The sequence below is a fragment of the Momordica charantia genome, assembly GCF_013281855.1.
Source record: "Momordica charantia cultivar OHB3-1 chromosome 2 unlocalized genomic scaffold, Mcharantia_2.0 BLBB01000002.1, whole genome shotgun sequence".
NCBI lineage: Eukaryota > Viridiplantae > Streptophyta > Magnoliopsida > Cucurbitales > Cucurbitaceae > Momordica > Momordica charantia.
In genome coordinates, this window is record NW_028275160.1 from 17,464,688 (window position 1) to 17,470,687 (window position 6,000).

General features: G+C 33.5%; 1 long non-coding RNA gene across 1 annotated transcript in view; it reads left to right on the forward strand.

The window, feature by feature from the left end:
* LOC148212933 (uncharacterized) overlaps window positions 1–5,607 on the forward strand; it is a 29,447-nt gene extending 23,840 nt beyond the window's left edge. The window contains exons 3-4 of the long non-coding RNA XR_015789423.1: window positions 5,152–5,241; window positions 5,350–5,607. This is a non-coding gene — a long non-coding RNA (uncharacterized LOC148212933). The remainder of the gene's footprint in view (window positions 1–5,151; window positions 5,242–5,349) is intronic.
* The last annotated feature ends 393 nt before the right edge of the window (window positions 5,608–6,000 follow it).

The following is a 6,000-nucleotide window of genomic DNA, read 5'->3' on the forward strand; positions in this document are numbered from 1 at the left end:
CCCTTTCTTTAACTGAACAGGTTTTGATCAATCTTTCTTCTGTTTACAGGTCCAAGCTCAAACTGGAAGCAACTAGTTTGGAGCTCGTTCGAGGAAAGATTCGAGTTCCAAACCTTTATGCATGCACCCCTGTACAAGTGCTGAATAAAAATTATTCAACAAGCTTTGGAAGGAATTCCAGGGGGGCCCTATAAGAATTTAGAAATACGAATTTTTGATCGAGAAAGGTCTCCGGAATGGAATGACTTTGACTATCGATTCATTAGTAAAAAACCTTCTCCAACTTTTGAGTTGGCGAAACAAGAACTTTATGTGAGAGTCGAAGCCTCAAAGGAGGAATTGGGAATTTTTTATGCTGCAATTGTTCGGAAGGACAAAGCGGCTCAACCAGAGAGCCAAGAATGCAGCTAAGTCATCTTACTTGAGAATTCCGGAGTCGGGCTTCGCAGCAGCAAGAACTTCTTCTTCTCCAGCATATTATGCCGCTGGACTTGTGGTAGAATGGAAGTAGGCCGTCTCTAACATACCTTTCTTTTTGGCTCTATTGGGTTGTGGGGCCCATCGCACTGATCGACAGAAGGAGCTCAAATTAGTAAACGGAAAAGAAGATGCAAAAGCTTTCGCACTTACTCGCCCAAATCGGGGGGGATTTTACAGTTCTGCCCGAAGCATGTACTGTTGAACAGAATTCAACCACACTGGAATGAGACATTTTATAATTGTCAAGAAAAATAAAAAAATTTCAAGTATTCCATGTCAATTACCTAGGCCATCTTGAGAATCTATGACATACAAAAAGTATCACAAATGATTTTGAGCATGTTTCATTTCTGTCGGAAAAATTGCCGCTTCGTTAATGATATTAATTATTTCGGGATTGTCTGGTCGCATCGAGTATAGATTTATGCTCAATGTTTTTTCCCGAATACTCCATAAAACAAGTAGAAAATGTGGCTTTAGTACAGTGGTAAGCTTATCCTGCGTAATTGTGCTCTTCCTCTCTTCGGTATCGAGTTTAAGCCGATTGATTTGAATTATTTTTATCAACCCTGTGTTATTACATTTTTACAAAATTTTACCTTTTACCATCATTAATTAATTTAATTATAATTTCAATTTAAAATAAATAATATATATTTATTTCTTATCAACCCTTCCTTGCATAAATTTAAATTATAATATGAATTTTTTTTATTAGAATGGAAGTCAACTTAATCGAATGTTTAGGAATTAATTTCGATTTAAATTGGAACTAGTTAGGTTCATGATCCTTTAAATTTTTGTATAACATAAAATATTTAATTTTAGATATAAATCTATTAATTAAATCTTAGTTTTGAAATTTTTTTCGTTGGATTCTTGCCTAAATTTTTAAGAATATTAATTGAAACTTTTTTAAGGAAAATATAAACAAGTCATAATTTTTGTCCAATAACATAAAAAAATAACTAAGTAGATATTTGTTTCTATCAAAATATATATATATATATATCATTAATTTACATGAATTGAACTCAAGATCAGTGAGACTTATGGATACACTAAACGTTATCTTCCTCTCTCTCTTTTGGCCTTTGCCATCATCCTTCGTCTTCCTCGTGCCGCTGATCTAGTTCCGTTACCTAGATGACTCTATTCTTCTCGACGCTGGCCAAACATCTTTTTCCCGACTAAAGAATAATAGTCGGGACTTTCTCGTCTATTGACTAAAATAATCAGGAAATAATCGGGACACCGTCGCACAGCCCCACCGCTGTCGCCCAACCCAACCACCGTCACTCAGCTCCGTCCGTTTGTCGTCCGCCATACAGGGTCGCCGCTGGTCCAATCCTCCATTCTTGGATTTTCTAATTTTGAAGTTCTAATTTTGGTTGAATTATAATTTAAGTTTAATTTATCATATTTGAAATAAATTATTTTCCTTAAATCGTTTTAAAGTGAGATTTATTCCGACAAAAAATGAATTTATTCCTCTTATTTTAGTTGTTTAGTCCTTTATATAATTTTTTTTTATTTAGATTTATGTTGTTAAAGAAAAAAAATTTAAAATAAAAGAAGAATAAAATAAAAGGAAAAGAAGGTGAAAATCCCAAATTAGAAACCCCACCCACCCAACCTTCCTCCTTCGTCGTGTTTTCCCCCAAAATTATACCCTCACCATTTTCGCCTCTTTCAGCCCCCTCGCCATCGCCTTGTTGCCTTCTTCAGCCTCGTCGTTCACACTCCATTGTCGTTCATCATCCATCCGTTGCCAATCGTCGCAATTCCGCCGCTTGCCGTCTCTTCCCGATAGCTCGTCATTAGTCCATGGCAGCTTCTTGTTCTTCGACCACCGACACCACGACCTGTTCCACACCGTCGGCAATACGCGAAGTATCGGCGAAGGGCGTGTTCTTCCATCTCTATTGTCGGTTTTCTTCTTCACATGCATCGTTTTTTTTTCGATTTCATACAAAGCTCTAAGCCCGTTCTTTGTTTGGATTCTTTTAAGCTTCCTGTCTTTCTACAGGGTACTTGCGCCTTCGTTTTCCCTCTGCAATCTCTTCAACTTTGTTGCACTGCTGCAATTCGCCCTTCAAGGAAGGTGTATTTCGGACCCAATTTTAGGTTTCTTGTGGTTTAATAAACTAAGAAACGAAATATGAGATGATGTTGGTTTCTTGAATTTAAAACATTGTAAGATCTTATAACACCAATACGTACACAACCTACTACTTAACTTCTTGTTTGTCTTTATGGCTAAACCTTAAAAGCATTGGACAAGCAGATCTAGCATCAAAGAGTATCTTACATTCACATTTTAACAACATCAAGAGAAATGCTTATTAAAACTACATAAACACCTTCCTATAACATTTGGCAACACTAATAGAAGATCCGTTTAAAAGCGTTGAAGAGAAATATTCATTAAAGCTATATAAACAGCCTCCATTAACTATTTGGCAACACTGATAGAAGAACTTGAACCAACAACCATAACATCAGAGGGTTGAACTATAAAACTCAAATTTGAAAGCACTCCTACTAAACTTAAGAAAGATATACATCTTCTGAGGTTTTATATGATAATTATTCATGAAAATAATTCTCAATAAAAACTACATTTATTTTGTAACTAATTAGTGACATGCATTCAATTTTCACTTTAAGAGAATATTATAATGAACAGCACTATTTATCCTTGCGATCACAAAATACTAAACATAACCCATAAAACAAGACCCTTTTAACTGCACATCAAGCCCGAAAACCTTTTAACACACACCCCAAACCCTTACAATAGACTCAATAATAAAGAGAAACTCAATACGAACAGATCTCTTCTAGAAAAAATAATAATAGGAGATTAGCAAACACTAAAACTATCAGTACCACTAATGAACATTCAAATTAAGAAAATCAGTTCAAAAGAGAAAAATAAATTAGTTCTAACTCTCAACATCACCAATGAAAACTAAAATTAAGTTACACCAAGAGTTGTTCCTACAAGTAACCTTGTGTTTTGTTGGCCGCCTCATGTTGGAGATTGAAAATTTTTGTTGCTTGAAAGATTTGATCAATACCCTTGGCATGAACCACATATACTATAACGGTGTATTGAGGTATGGTTCTTGGTCACTGTTAACGCCTCATGTTATTGACTATATTCTTGAGCTGAAACATATCGTATGATATTAAGAACAATGTTGGTCAGAGTAGAACTATTCGTTGTAGACTTTATATCCCTTTCATATATTGTGTCAATCACGACCCCATAAAATTAGTTAGGCATTATGTTTTCATGTCTTCTCAAGGAATGGAGAATTTCATTTCATTTTGGTGTGGAGAAAGAAAATAAAATACACGGGTAGTAGATTGGAGGATATCAAAATGATTGCTAAAGCAATAAATTGCATTGAATTGAATGAGACAAAATGATGTACATATATATAGTGCAAAAGGCAGAGGGTGGTCATTCCCTTAGTTTTATTATTGGGAGGGGAGGAAGCACTTAGTTTTCATTTCTTCTGCCCCTCCCTCAGTTTTAGTTTCTATTTTCTATCGTTCTTTGCAAGTTAGCACTTTTGCACTAGTGGAAAGTGTTCAAACTTTTTTGTCTTTCATATTCTTTCTCTTCATTACTTTTACTAATTGTGAAAGCTTGTTCTTGTAGTAAGAAATGTGTTAGATAATGTTTCGTTTCCGTTTGTGTTTGTTAAAACTATGTTGTTTTGATTTGTGTGTTCATATCTTGTCTCTGGTTGTATTTCTCTCCCGTTTTGGCTACTTTTGTGTCTCTTTTGTGAATATTGTGCCTTGATTTTAGGCTTGACTTGCTTATGTAAGATTGTGCAAGTACCCCATTAAAACTTAGTGTTTATATATGTCATGCATATAGTATAATGTCTAGTTGGATAATTGTGTGGTTCAAAGTTTAGTTGGATATTTTATCTTGCAGCAAAGATTGACAATTAAGATTTAGATAAGTAGATTGTTTTTGTTTGTTAGTGTTCAACCTCTGTGTTGTTCCTAAATCAGTTTTATTTGGGTAAAGTCTTTAGTATTTTGAGAATTTAAAAAAACCGCCAAATATTGTCTTTTTGTGTCTTTGTTTTTTTGTGAAAGAAGAGTTTTGTGTGAGTGATTTGAAGTGAAGAAAAAGTCTTAGGTGCGTATTGTGATTGTTAGCTCTCTGGCACTACAGAAAGGCTATGAAAGTGTAGATCTAAAAAATAAAGTTTGCTAGTCCTCTGTTTATATTTTGTAATTTTTAAAACTGATTACATAGTGGATGACCTAAAATGGATGTAGATCCTTTATGGATTGAACAAAAAAATTGTATCTATGATATCCAAAAAGTTGTGTCTAGGTGTAGTTTCTTATAGATAAGTGTCACATTCTTATGAATTTAGACAAGCTTATGATTTTTGAAAATGTGTTTGTTGACAGTGTTGAAATTACCTTAAAATGTGTTTGTTGTTTTTTTCACAAAGTTTACTTAAAGGTCTAAAATACAATTTTCTTTTCTACTATGTTAACCTTTACAATGAGTAGAAAAAGGAAGTAAACTCAGTGTAAGAGATTTGAAAGTTTAGGTTCTCCACTTTTGTGTATATTTGCTGAAGTTAGATTCGTGTTTTTTTAATTGTTTGTTTTGAATATGTTGTTCAGCATGTGGGAGCGAGGGTTGAAGGAAGCAGGACCGAGAGTTTCTATAATATGTTAGCTACATTTTGTAGTTTGATCTTTCACGTTTACACGGTATGAATTCTAACAACATATAATAGTAATATGTTAGCTACATTTGTTGTAGTTTGACCTTTTGCAGATACTATTGGGAAATATTTGAAGTTTTTGTCCATTGCTTAGGTCTTCCAAGAAGAGCCTGGAGAACCATGGCGGGTAGCTACTTGGAATATTTAAAAGATGACTATGGGTCATTTTTTGTTGGGTTAGAAGTTACTTGGTATAGTTTGTTTATGTACGGGATTGATGGACATGAAAAACCTTCGTTGATGTATATATAATTTACTATACGTATACACTTTATATTTGTAGGTGGGTTGGTGTACTCACGGATATATATGTTTTTGTATATAAAATACGTCACAATTGACTGATACTAGGTACAACTACGGAAAGTGATTTTTAAAAACATTTCAAAACAAGTTTATATGAAAAGTTACATTCAAAATCGTTTCTTGACAAATAAACGTTGACATTATTAAGTATATCATGATAGTTTTAAATTGTCGTTGTAAACCTTTCCGTGACATATATCGATTGTCATTATTTAATGTTGCATGACATTTTTAAGTTGCATTATACAATTTTTCGTGATAGTTAAAACTGGCAATATTTACTATTAAAACTATCACTACAAAAGTTTCATGACAATTATAAATAATCGTTAAAAAAAATTAATGTCAATCTTTAACTGTCGTTAAATACTAGTTCATGACAATTTATAAACTGTCGTCTTTACGTATTTATTGACAGGATGACAAAAATATTTGATTA